The sequence below is a fragment of the Elephas maximus genome, chromosome 5 (genome assembly GCF_024166365.1).
Source record: "Elephas maximus indicus isolate mEleMax1 chromosome 5, mEleMax1 primary haplotype, whole genome shotgun sequence".
In the NCBI taxonomy this organism is placed as follows: domain Eukaryota; kingdom Metazoa; phylum Chordata; class Mammalia; order Proboscidea; family Elephantidae; genus Elephas; species Elephas maximus.
Genome location: NC_064823.1, coordinates 58,370,285 through 58,384,901, shown reverse-complemented (window position 1 = coordinate 58,384,901; position 14,617 = coordinate 58,370,285). Strand labels below are relative to the sequence as shown.

The 14,617-nt window shown below is 39.2% G+C and overlaps 1 non-coding gene across 1 annotated transcript; it reads left to right on the top strand.

The window, feature by feature from the left end:
- The first annotated feature begins 658 nt into the window (after positions 1-658).
- Positions 659-765, top strand: LOC126077610 (U6 spliceosomal RNA). Its single transcript, XR_007517786.1, has one exon. It is a non-coding gene; the product is annotated as a U6 spliceosomal RNA (small nuclear RNA).
- Positions 766-14,617: the final 13,852 nt, after the last annotated feature.

Here is a 14,617-nt window from a genome sequence, read left to right as displayed (position 1 = left end):
GCAGTAGTACATCAACAGGGAACTTCCAGAAATCCAAGCTGAATTCAGAAGAGGATGTGGAACCAGGGATATTATTGCTGATGTCAGATGGATCATGGCTAAAAGCACAGATGTTTCATTGACTAAGCGAAGGCATTTGAATGTATGGATCATAAAAAATTATGGATAACATTGTGAGGAATGGGAATTCCAAAACACTTAATTGTGCTCATGAGGAACCTGTACATAGATCAAGAGGCAGTCATTTGGACAGAACAAGGGGATATTGCATGGCTTAAAATCAGATATGGTGTGCATCAGGGTTGTATGCTTTCACCATACTTATTCAATCTGTATGCTGAACAAATAATCCAAGAAACTGGACTATATGAAAAAGAACAAGGCATCAGGATTTGTGGAAGACTCAACAACCTGCATTATGCAGATGACACAACCTTGCTTGCTGAAAGTGAAGAGGACTTGAAGCACTTACTGATGATAGCCAAAGACTAGTCTTCAGTATGGATTACACTTCAACATAAAGAAAACAAAAATTCTCACAACTGGACCAATAAGTAACATTATGGTAAATGGAGAAATGATTAAAGTTGTCAGATTTCATTTTGCTTGTATCCACAATCAATGCCTATTGAAGCAGTAGTTAAGAAATCAAACAACAATGCTTACTTAGGCAGCACATATACTAAAACTGGAATGATACAGAGAAGATTAGCATGACCCCTGAGCAACGATGACCCTTAAATTTGTGAAGCGGTCCATATTTTTGTCAAATACCTAAATATAAAACCAAGAACTTTAAAGATCATAGAAGGAAAAAAATAGGGCAATTCTAGAGGCCCTAATACACAGCATTAACAGGATACAAACCATAACTAACAATACACAAACACCAGAAGTTAAGCTAGACAATCGGGACCTTCTAAAAATTAAACACTTATGGTCATCAAAAGACTTCACCAAAACAGTAAACAGAGAACCTACAGACTGGGAAAAAAATTTTGGCTATGACAAATCTGACAAAGGTCAAATGTCTAAAATCTACAGGAAAATCCAACACCTCTACAATAAAAAAACAAATAATCCAATTAAAAAAGAGGCAAAGGATATGAACAGACACTTCATCAAAGAAAACATTCAAGCAGCTAACAGGCACATGAGGAAATGCTGTCAATCACTAACCATTAGAGAAATGCAAATCAAAACCGCAATGAGAAACCATCTCACCCCGACATTACTGGCATGACTAAAAAAAAAAAAAAAAAACAGAGAAAAGCAAATTTTGGAGAGGGACATCTTATGCACTGATGGTACAACCATTTGGAAAATGATACTGCACTTCCTTAGAAAGCTAGAAATAGGAATACATATAATCTAGCAATTCCACTCTTAAGACTATATCCTAGAGAAACAAGAAATGTCACATAAATAGACAAATGCATACCCATGTACATTGCAGCATTGTTCACAATAGCAAAAATGATGGAAACAACCTAGATGCTGATCAACAGATGAATGGATTAAAAAAACTATGGCATATACACACAATGGAGTACTACACAATGATAAAGAACAATGATGAATCTGCGAAGCATCTCACAGTGTAGATAAATCTGGAGGGCATTATGCTGACTGAAATAAGTCAATCATGAAAGGACAAATATACAAGATTACTACTATAAAAATTCGTGAAAAGGTTTACATATAAAAAGAAACAATCTTTGATGGTTATGAAGGAGAGAAAAAGGGGGAGGGAAAAACCCTAAATAGACAATAGATAAGTGGTAACTTTGATGAAGGGTAAGACTTTACACAATACTGTGAAATTCCACCAGCATAACTTGCCCAAGGCAAAGTCGTGGAAGCTCCATGGACACATCCAAACTCCATGAGGGACCAAACTACTGGGCTGAGGGCTGTGGGACCATGGTCTTGGGGAACATCTAGCTCAATTGACATGGCATTGTTTATTAAAAAAAAAAAAATGTTCTACATCCTTCTTTAGTGATTTGGGTCTTTGTCTTAAAAGCTTGTGAGCAGCCATCTAAAATGCTCCATTTGTCTCGCTCCATCTGGAGCAAGGGAGAATGAAGAAAATCAAAGACACGAAGAAAAGATTAATCCGAAGGACTAATGGACTACAACTACCACAGCCCCTGCCAGACTGAGTCCAGCACAATTAGATGGTGCCCAGCTACCAACACTAACTTATCTGACAGGGATCACAATAGAGGGGCCTGGACAGAGCTGGAGACAAATCTAGAACAAAATTCTAACTCACACACACACAAATAGATGAGACTTATTGGTCTGACAGAGACTGGAGAAACTCTGAGAGTATGACCCCCGGATGCTCTTTTAGTGCAGTAATGATGTTAGTCCTGAAGTTCATCCTTAAGCTAAAGATTAGAGAGGCCCATAAACCAAAATGCAACTAAATGGGCACACCTGCCCAGGGGTAATTACGAGAAGGCAGAAGGGGACAGGAAAGCTGGTAATGGGGAACACAAGGTCGAGAAGGGGAGAATGCTGACGTGTCATGGGGTTGGCAACCAATGTCACAAAGCAGTATATGTACTAATTGTTTAATGAGAAACTAGTTTGCTCTGTAAACCTTCATCTAAATTACAATTAAAAAAATATTAAATAAAGAAATCAAATGACTTAATACAATGGGTAAATCTACTGCAAAAGATCTCTTTAAAGTGTTAAAAAGCAAAGATGTCACTTTTAGGACTAAGGTGGGCCTGGTCCAAGCCATGGTATTTTAAACCAACTCTTATGCGCCTGAAAGCTGGACAATCAATAAGGAAGACCTAAGAAGAACTGAAACCTTTGGATTATGGTGTTGGCAAAGAATATTGAATATACCATGGACTGCCAAAAGAATAACAAATCTATCTTGGAAGTAGTATAACCAGAAAGCTCTTCTGAGGCAAGGATGGCAAGACTTCGTCTCACATATTTTGGATCAGTAGGGACCAGTCCCTGGAGAAGGACAACATGCTTAGTAAAGTTGAGGGTTAGCAAAAGAGAGGAAGACCCTTAAGGAGGTGGTCTGGCACAGTGGCTGCAACAATGAGCTCAAGCATCACAATAACTGTAAGGCTGGCACAGGACCGGGCAGTGTTTCAATCTGCTGTGTGTGATGTTGCTATGAGTCGGAACTGACTTGATGGCACCTATGACAACAGGAAGCTTTTATAACTTTGCCTTGGTCAAATTGTGCTGGCTTTCCCTATATTATGTGTTACCTTTCTGTTCACCAAAGTTAACACTTGTCTACAATCTGGCTAGTGATTTCTCCTCCCCATCCCTCCATTCCCTGGTAAACATCAAATATTTTTTTGTTTTTTTCTGTGTTTAAACCTTTTTTTTTTTTTTTTATGATAGTGGTCTCATGCAATATTTGTCCTTTTGTGATTGATTTATTTCACTCAGTATAATGCCCTCCAGATTTATCTATGTTGTGAGATATTTGGCAGATTGATCATTGTTGTTCATCGTTGTGTAGAACTCCATTGTGTTTGTACTATAATTTTTTCTTGTTGATGGGCATTTAGGTTGCTCCCATCTTTTTGCCATTGTGACTAACGCTCCATAAACATGGATGTGCATATGTCTATTCATGTGACAGTTCTTATTTTTCTAAGATATACTCCTAGGAGTGAGACTGCTGGATTTTATGGTGTTTCTATTGCTAGCTTTTTAAGGAAGCAACATATCATTTTCCATAGTGGTTTTTACCATTTTATATTCCCACCAGCAGTTTGTAAGAGTTCCAATCTCCCCACAACCTCTTCAACGTTTGTTATTTTCTTCCTTTTTTTTTTTTATTTAGTGCCAGTAATATCAGAATGAGATGGTATCTCATTGTAGTTTTGACTTGCATTTCTCTAATGGCTATTGATCCCGATCATTCCCTCATGTGTCTGTTAACTGCTTGAATGTCTTCTTTGGTGAAATGTTTGTTCAAATCCTTTGCCCATTTTTAATTGAATTGTCTTTTTGTTGTTGAGGTGTTGTAGTATTTTATAAATTTTAAAGATTAGACCCTTGTCAGATATGTCATAGCCCAATATTTTTTCCCAGTCTGTAGTTTCTCTTTTTTTTTTAATTAATTTTTATTAAGCTTCAAGTGAACATTTTCCATTCCAATCAGTCTGTCACATGTAAGTTCACATACATCTTACTCCCTTCTCCCACTTGCTCTCCCCCTATTGAGTCAGCCCTTTCAGTCTCTCGTTTCGTGCCAATTTTGCCATCTTCCCTCTCTCTCTATCTTCCCATCCCCCCTCCAGTCAAGAGTTGCCAACACACTTTCCAGTGTCCACCTGATTTAATTAGCTCACTCTTCATCAGCATCTCTCTCCCCTCCGGCTGACCAGTCCTTTTCATGCCTGATGAGTTGTCTTCGGGGATGGTTCCTGTCCTGTGCCATCAGAAGGTCTGGGGAGCATTGCCTCCGGGATTCCTCTAGTCTCAGTCAGACCATTAAGTATGGTCTTTTTATGAGAATTTGGGGTCTGCATCCCACTGATCTCCTGTTCCCTCAGGAGTTCTCTGTTGTGCTCCCTGTCAGGGCAGTCATCGATTGTGGCCGGGCACCAACTAGTTCTTCTGGTCTCAGGATGATGTAGGTCTCTGGTTCATGTGGCCCTTTCTGTCTCTTGGGCTCTTAGTTGTCGTGTGACCTTGGTGTTCTTCCTTTGCCTTTGCTCCAGGTGGGTTGAGACCAATTGATGTATCTTAGATGGCCGCTTGTTGGCATTTAGGACCCTAGACGCCACATTTCAAAGTGGGATGCAGAATGTTCTCATAATAGAATTGTTTTGCCCATTGACTTAGAAGTCCCCTCAAACCATGTTCCCCAGACCCCCGCCCCTGCTCCGCTGACCTTTGAAGCTTTCATTTTATCCCGGAAACCTCTTTGCTTTTAGTCCAGTCCAATTAGACTGACCTTCCTTGTATTGAGTGTTGTCTTTCCCTTCACCCAAAGCAGTTCTTATCTACTGATTAATCAATAAAAAACCCTCCCCCTCCCTCCCTCCCTCCCCCCTTTGTAACCACAAAAGTATGTGTTCTTCTCCGTTCTTTCTATTTCTCAAGATCTTGTAATAGTGGTCTTATACAGTATTTGACCTTTTGCCTCTGACTCATTTCGCTCAGCATAATGCCTTCCAGGTTCCTCCATGTTATGAAATGTTTCACAGATTCATCACTGTTCTTTATCGATGCGTAGTATTCCATTGTGTGAATATACCACAATTTATTTACCCATTCATCTGTTGACGGACACCTTGGTTGCTTCCAGCTTTTTGCTATTGTAAACAGAGCTGCAATAAACATGAGTGTGCATATATCTGTTTGTGTGAAGGCTCTTGTATCTCTAGGGTATATTCCAAGGAGTGGAATTTCTGGGTTGTATGGTAGTTCTATTTCTAACTGTTTAAGATAACGCCAGATGGATTTCCAAAGTGGTTGTACCATTTTACAATCCCACCAGCAGTGTATGAGAGTTCCAATCTCTCCGCAGCCTCTCCAACATTTATTATTTTGTGTTTTTTGGATTAATGCCAGTCTAGTTGGTGTGAGATGGAATCTCATCGTAGTTTTAATTTGCATTTCTCTAATGGCTAATGATCGGGAGCATTTTCTCATGTGTCTGTTGGCTGCCTGAATATCTTCTTTAGTGAAATGTGTGTTCATATCCTTTGCCCACTTTTTGATTGTGTTGTTTGTCTTTTTGTGGTTGAGTTTTGACAGAATCATGTAGATTTTAGAGATCAGGCACTGGTCTGAGATGTCATAGCTGAATATTCTTTCCCAGTCTGTAGGTGGTCTTTTTACTCTTTTGGTGAAGTCTTTAGATGAGCATAGGTGTTTGATTTTTAGGAGCTCCCAGTTATCTGGTTTCTCGTCATCATTTTTGGTAATGTTTTGTATTCTGTTTATGCCCTGTATTAGGGCTCCTAGGGTTGTCCCTATTTTTTGTTCCATGATCTTTATCGTTTTAGTCTTTATGTTTAGGTCTTTGATCCACTTGGAGTTAGTTTTTGTGCATGGTGTGAGGTATGGGTCCTGTTTCATTCTTTTGCAAATGGATATCCAGTTATGCCAGCACCATTTGTTGAAAAGACTATCATTTCCCCAATTGACTGACACTGGTCCTTTGTCAAATATCAGCTGCTCATACATGGATGGATTTATATCTGGGTTCTCAATTCTGTTCCATTGATCTATGTGCCTATTGTTGTACCAGTACCAGGCTGTTTTGACTACGGTGGCTGTATAATAGCTTCTGAAATCAGGTAGAGTGAGGCCTCCCACTTTCTTCTTCTTTTTCAGTAATCCTTTGCTTATCCGGGGGTTCTTTCCCTTCCATATGAAATTAGTGATTTGTTTCTCTATCCCCTTAAAATATGACATTAGTATTTGGATTTGAAGTGTGTTATATGTATAGATGCCTTTTGGTAGAATAGACATTTTTACTATGTTAAGTCTTCCTATCCATGAGCAGGGTATGTTTTTCCACTTAAGTATGTCCTTTTGAATTTCTTGTAGCAGAGTTTTATAGTTTTCTTTGTATAGGTCTTTTACATCCTTGGTAAGATTTATTCCTAAGTATCTTATCTTCTTGGGGGCTACTGTGAATGGTATTGATTTGGTTATTTCCTCTTCGGTGTTCTTTTTGTTGATGTAGAGGAATCCAAGTGCTTTTTGTATGTTTATTTTATAACCTGAGACTCTGCCAAACTCTTCTATTAGTTTCAGTAGTTTTCTGGAGGATTCCTTAGGGTTTTCTGTGTATACGATCATGTCATCTGCAAATAGTGATAGCTTTACTTCCTCCTTGCCGATCTGGATACCCTTTATTTCTTTGTCTAGCCTAATTGCCCTGGCTAGGACTTCAAGTACGATGTTGAGTAAGAGCGGTGATAAAGGGCATGCTTGTCTGGTTCCCGTTCTCAAGGGAAATGCTTTCAGGGTCTCTCCATTTAGTGTGATGTTGGCTGTTGGCTTTGCATAGATGCCCTTTATTATGTTGAGGAATTTTCCTTCAATTCCTATTTTGGTAAGAGTTTTTATCATAAATGGGTGTTGAACTTTGTCAAATGTCTTTTCTGCATCTATTGATAAGATCATGTGGTTTTTGTCTTTTGTTTTATTTATGTGATGGATTACATTAATGGTTTTTCTGATATTAAACCAGCCTTGCATACCTGGTATAAATCCCACTTGATCAGGGTGAATTATTTTTTTGATGTGTTGTTGGATTCTATTGGCTAGAATTTTGTTGAGGATTTTTGCATCTATGTTCATGAGGGATATAGGTCTATAATTTTCTTTTTTTGTAATGTCTTTACCTGGTTTTGGTAACAGGGAGATGGTAGCTTCATAGAATGAGTTGGGTAGTATTCCGTCTTTTTCTATGCTTTGAAATACCTTCAGTAGTAGTGGTGTTAACTCTTCTCTGAAGGTTTGGTAGAACTTTGCAGTGAAGCCATCCGGGCCAGGAATTTTTTTTGTTGGAAGTTTTTTGATTACCGTTTCAACCTCTTTTTTTGTTATGGGTCTATTCAGTTGTTCTACTTCTGAATGTGTTAGTTTAGGTAGGTAGTATTTTTCCAAGAATTCATCCATTTCTTCTAGGTTTTCAAATTTGTTAGAGTACAATTTTTCGTAGTAATCTGAAATGATTCTTTTAATTTCATTTGGCTCTGTTGTGATGTGGCCCTTCTCGTTTCTTATTCGGGTTATTTGTTTCCTTTCCTGTTTTTCTTTAGTCAGTCTAGCCAATGGCTTATCAATTTTGTTAATTTTTTCAAAGAACCAGCTTTTGGCTTTGTTAATTCTTTCAATTGTTTTTCTGTTCTCCAATTCATTTAGTTCAGCTCTAATTTTTATTATTTGTTTTCTTCTGGTGCCTGATGGGTTCTTTTGTTGCTCACTTTCTATTTGTTGAAGTTGTCAGGACAGTACTCTGATTTTGGCTCTTTCTTCTTTTTGTATGTGTGCATTTATCAATGTAAATTGGCCTCTGAGCACTGCTTTTGCTGTGTCCCGGAGGTTTTGATAGGAAGTATTTTCATTCTCGTTGCATTCTATGAATTTCCTTATTCCTCCTTGATGTCTTCTATAACCCAGTCTTTTTTCAGGAGGGTATTGTTCATTTTCCAAGTATTTGAATTCTTTTCCCTAGTTTTTCTATTATTGATTTCTAGCTTCATTGCCTTGTGGTCTGAGAAGATGCTTTGTAATATTTCGATGTTTTGGGTTCTGCAAAGACTTGTTTTATGACCTAATATGTGGTCTATTCTAGAGAATGTTCCATGTGCACTAGAAAAGAAAGTATATTTTGCAGCAGTTGGGTGGAGAGTTCTGTATAAAGTCTATGAGGTCAAGTTGGTTGATTGTTGTAAGTAGGTCTTGCGTGTCTCTATTGAGCTTCTTACTGGATGTCCTGTCCTTCTCCGAAAGTGGTGTGTTGAAGTCTCGTACTATAAATGTGGAGGTGTCTATCTCACTTTTCAATTCTGTTAAAATTTGATTTATGTATCTTGCAGCCCTGTCATTGGGTGCGTAAATATTTAATATGGTTATGTCTTCCTGATCAATTGTCCGTTTTATCATTATATAGTGTCCTTCTTTATCCTTTGTGGTGGATTTAAGTCTAAAGTCTATTTTGTCAGAAATTAATATTGCTACTCCTCTTCTTTTTTGCTTATTGTTTGCTTGATATATTTTTTTCCATCCTTTGAGTTTTAGTTTGTTTTTGTCTCTAAGTCTAAGGTGTGTCTCTTGTAGGCAGCATATAGATGGATCCTGTTTCTTTATCCAGTCCGTGACTCTCTGTCTCTTTATTGGTGCATTTAGTCCATTTACATTCAGCGTAATTATAGATAAATAAGTTTTTAGTGCTGTCATTTTGATGCCTTTTCATGTGGGTTGTTGGCCATTTCATTTTTCCACATACTTTTTTGTGCTGAGACGGTTTTCTTAGTAGATTGTGAGATCCTCATTTTCATAGTGTTTAACTTTATGTTAGTTGAGTCGTTACGTTTTTCTTGGCTTTTTTCTTGAGTTATGGAATTGATATTCCTTTTTGTGGTTACCTTATTATTTACCCCTATTTTTCTAAGTAAAAACCTAACTTGTATCTTTCTGTATCGCCCTGTATCACTCTCCATCTGGCAGTTCAATGCCTCCTATATTTAGTCCCTCTTTTTGATTATTGTGATCGTTTATCTATTGATTTCCATGATTTCCTGTTATGTGTATTATTTTGTTTATTTTTTTATTTTTTAGGATTAATCTTAATTTTTTTGTTTTTGTGCTTTCCGTATTTGAGTTGCGTTGATATCAGGACGTTCTGTTTTGTGACCTTGTATTGTGCTGGTACCTGATATTATTGGTCATGAGGCCAAACAATCTCCTTTAGCATTTCTTGCAATATTGGTTTAGTTTTTGCAAATTCTCTAAACTTGTGTTTATCTGTAAATATCTTAATTTCTCCTTCATATTTCAGAGAGAGTTTTGCTGGATATATGATCCTTGGTTGGCAGTTTTTCTCCTTCAGTGCTCTGTATATGTCGTCCCATTCCCTTCTTGCCTGCACATGGTTTCTGCTGAGTAATCTGAACTTATTCTTATTGATTCTCCCTTGAAGGAAACCTTTCTTTTCTCCCTGGCTGCTTTTAAAATTTTCTGTTTATCTTTGGTTTTGGCAAGTTTGATGATAATACGTCTTGGTGTTTTTCTTTTTGGATCAATCTTAAATGGGGTTCGATGAGCATCTTGGATAGATATCCTTTCGTCTTTCATGATGTCAGGGAAGTTTTGTGTCAGGAGTTCTTCAACTATTTTCTCTGTGTTTTCTGTCCCCCCTCCCTGTTCTGGGACTCCAATCACTCACAGGTTATCCTTCTTGATAGAGTCCCACATGATTCTTGAGGTTTCTTCATTTTTTTTAATTCTTTTATCTGATTTTTTTTTTCAGCTATGTTGGTGTTGATTCCCCGGTCCTCCAGAAGTCCCAGTCTACATTCTAATTGCTTGAGTCTGCTCCTCTGACTTCCTATTGCATTGTCTAATTCTGTAATTTTATTGTTAATCTTTTGGATTTCTACATGCTGTCTCTCTATGGATTCTTGCAACTTATTAATTTTTCCACTATGTTCTTGAATAATCTTTTTGAGTTCTTCAACAGTTTTATCCGTGTGTTCCTTGGCTTTTTCTGCAGTTAGCCTAATTTCATTTGTGATGTCTTTAAGCATTCTGTAAATTAATTTTTTATATTCTGTACCTGATAATTCCAGGATTGTATCTTCATTTGGGAAAGATTTTGATTCTTTTGTTTGGGGGGTTGGAGAAGCTGTCATGGTCTGTTTCTTTATGTGGTTTGATATGGACTGCTGTCTTCGAGCCATCACTGGGAAACTAGTTTTTCCAGGTAATCAGCTAAAAAAAAGTGCAGTCAGATCCCTATCTGAATTCTCCCTCTGGCTCAGGCTATTTGGATATTAATGGAGCTGCCTGGGGAGGGTGGGGGAGGGATCAGAGAGCTAGGAGTGTAGCACCTCAGAATATAGAGCTGATCCCTGCGTTCACGCCATGCCGCTTCTCGCCAAACTCCCGGTGGGACGGCTCCCCAGTTGGGACGCTGCTCTCCCCGCTCCAAGACCTGTCACTTCCTCTTGGGGACTTCTCCCTCCGGCGCGCCGCTCCGCTTGAGCAAACTTGGTGGGCGTGCCTGCACGAACGGCTGGGCCCGCCCCCGGGGTCAATTCAGGGAAATATAACTGGTCCCCGCGCTCATGCCCAGCCAGCGCCCGCCACAATCCCAGCGGGACGGCTCCCTGGCTGGGACGCTGCTCTCTCCTCTCCGAGACCAGTCACTTCCTCCCGGGGACTTCTCCCTCCGGTGCACGCCACTGCTCGCGCGAACTGGGTGGGCGTCACCCGCACGAATGGCTGGGCCCGCCCCCGGGGTCGCTTTAGGGAAATATAGCTGATCCACACCCGCTTCCGACTAAACTTACGGTGGGACGGCTCCCCGGCTGGGACGCTGCTCTCCCTGCTCCAAGATCAGTCACTGCCTCCCGGGTGCTTCCCCCACTGGCTGCGCCGCTACACCGCCCCCGCCAACTGGCTAGGCTCTCTCCCGGGATGAGTTTGGGGGGTAGGGCTGGGCCCCTTGTCTGTGCCGTCTGCCCCCCTGGGCTCTGGCCCAGATCGGGCTCTGAAAGTCACCTGCCTGGTACGCTGGCTCCTGGTTCTGAAAATCATCGCTGTCTGCCCGTATTTTTTCGTTCTCCATCTCTAAGTCTGTGTTTCTTGTTCAGAGTTCGTAGATTGTTATGTATGTGATCGATTTACTTGTTTTTCCGAGTCTTTGTTGCAAGAGGGATCCGCGGTAGCGTCCACCTAGTCCGTCATCTTGGCCCCGCCTCCTGCAGTTTCTCTTTTTATTCTTTTGGTGAAATCTTTTGATAAGAATAAGTGTTTAATTTTAGGAGCTCCTAGTTATTAGGTTATCTTCTGGTGTTAGTGTATAGAAAATTTGAACTGAATTCATATCTTTAAAAAAATGAGATCTCTGATGATAAGCACATAGTCGCTCTTCTGCTTTCTGTTCTTTCATGAAGCTGAGCAAATACTGAAAGATGCAAACAAGTCCATAATGGCATAATTTATCTTTCCATTTTATACGTATTGTCATGGATTAAATTGTGTCCCCCCAAAATATCTCTCAAGTTGGCTGGGCCATGATTCCCAGTATTGTGTGATTGTCCACCATTTTGTCATCTGATGTGATTTTCCTGTGTGTTGTAAATCCTATCTTTATGATGTTGATGAAGTAGGTTTAAGGGCTCTTATGTTAATGAGACTGGGCTCAATCTGCAAGATTGGGTTGTGTCTTGAGCCAATCTCTTTTGAAATATGAAAGAAATAAGCAAGCAGAGAGACAGGGAGAACTCATACTATCAAGTAAGTCATTCCAAGAGCAAAGTGTGTCCTTTGGAACCAGTGTTCCTGCAATGAGAAGCTCCTAGGCCAGGGGAAGATTGATGACAAGGACCTTCCTCCAGAGGTGGCAGAGAGAGAAAGCCTTCCCCTGGAGCTGAATTGGACTTGTAGCCTACTAGACAGTGAGAGAATAAACTTCTGTTTGTTGAAGCCATCCACTTGTGCTATTTCTGTTATAAAAGTGCTATATAACTAAGACACATACGTTGTTCTTTTATATGTTCAGATTATACAGAAGTCCGAGCTAATTCTTTGATGACTAATGTGCTCCTGACTCAAACCTCGGATGAATGCAAAAACTGGACAACGAAAAAGAAAGACAAGAATTGATGTATTCTAACTGTGGCCTTGACGAAGTATTTTGAATATACTGTGGTCTGCCAGAAGAGTGAACAAATCAGTCTTAGAAGAAATACAACAAAAATGATCCTTGGAAGTGAGGATGGCAAGAGTTTGGTTCTCTTACTTTGCATATTTCATTAGGAAGACCAATTGCTAGAAAAGGGCATCGTGTTTTGTAAAGTCATGCGAAACCAAGGGAAACACTCAATGAGATGGATTGACACAATAGTCAAAACAATGGACTCAAACATATCAATGATCATAAAGATGACTCAGGATTGGACAATTTTTCATTCTTTTATACATACGGTCGCTGTCAGAGCTGGCTTAACAGCAACTAACAACAATGACAACAAAAATCATGGTAGGAGAATATCATGGATTGATTTATGTCCCCCCAACAATATGCGTATTAACTTGGTTAGGCCATGTGTGGTTGTCCTCCATTTTGTGATTTTCCTATGTGTTATAAAATCATAACCTTGCCTGTGGCTGAAAGGATTAGGGTGGGATATAACACTCTCACTCAGGTCACCTCCCTGATCCAGTGTAAAGGGAGTTTCCTTGGGGTGTGGCCTGCACCACCTTTTATCTTGCAAGAGATAAAAGGAAAGGGAAGCAAGCACAGAGTTGGGAACCTCATACCACCAAGAAAACAGCACTGGGAGCAGAGTGAGTCCTTTGGACCTGAAGTTCCTGCACTGAGATACTCCCAGACCAAGGGAAGACTGATGCATCACAAGGACTTCCTTCGAGAGCCGACAGAGAGAGAGAAAGCCTTTCCGTGGAGTTGACGCCCTGAATTTGGACTTGTAGCCTACTAGCCTGTGATACAATAAATTTCTCTTTATTAAATCCATCCACTTGTGGTATTTCTGTTATAGCAGCACTAGATAACTAAGACAGAGAATATTGGAGCATCTCTGTCTCATGGAGAAAATTATCTTGAGTTCTGGTGCCGTGATTTCCAAGACCTTCTACGGTCTAGAATGAAACATTTCATGTGGTCTCCTGGAAGATGCGTAGTATTTGAACTAGTGTATCTGGCATAATTGTAAAAGGAAATGAGAAAAGCAAAGTAGTTTCTAATGGTCATGAGGTTAAAAAACAACATGACAGTTTTAACTACACTTTTACTCTGTTTTTCTCAATTTAACTATGAAGGAACTGAAGTTAATTGTAGTAAATTTTATGTGAAAACCAAGCATAGCCAACTTGCTCATTATTCCCTTCACTAGATACATGGTATATGCTCTAAAATTAAGAATAAATAAAGAAAATATACAGTTATACTGGAAGAGGGAGAAAACCTAGATATGTAGGTTAGTTTTAAAACAATGGAGCTTAATGAAACAGGAAAAAGAGAAAATGAAATGTTAGTGTTAGATAAACAGACCTTCTTCATCTGACTTTTCCAAAACATTTCTAAAAAGGAAATGGAAATAGATTCCTTTTTTTTGTTTTTTGCCTCTTTTACTGGTAAAGGTGCATGCTGTTCTGAGTTGCAAAGGAAAACCAAAAAGAATGGTGTTGAAGACTTTTTTTTTTTTTTTTTGTAACCAACATAAATAGGGACAGAGGCAACTTGGCAAGCTTTATGGCAGAACTGGAAAATTACATTGACTTCTTAGACATGGATTTTTGAATGCTGTCTCCATTTTCAATAACTATCACTAGTACTAGATGTTACTGATTTAAAACTTTAGACTTTCCTCCATACTGTTATAAATAAATGATTGAAGAACAAATGGGTAAACAAACAAACAAATAAATAGAGAGGCAGTTAGACAAATCTTTTGGGCAGAAGAATTCCAAATAATTTATGTAGATACTCTATCCTCGAGTAGTTGCAACATGACTCCCCATTCCTTAAGTGTGGACTGAAGGTAGTGTTTGCCTCCCAAAGAGTACAGCATGAAAAAGTGGAAATAAAGTAATGTCACAGTGGAGAAACCTAACAAACACTACCTCAGCCAGGTGAGCAAAGCACTCACCAACACTGTGAAATCATGTTCATGGTACGTATCCTCAAATGTACTATGCACTATGTACTATGAAATGATCAAAATACCACTTCCATGGTCCTCTTCCCAAAATTTATTAGAAAATATTGAAGGAGCAGTATTCCCCAAAACAATCAAGGTCATCAAAAAGAAGAAATATCTGAGGAGGTATCACAATCAAGAAAAGACTAAGGACACATGAAGAATAAATGTAATATGACATCGTGGATGGGATCCTGGAACAG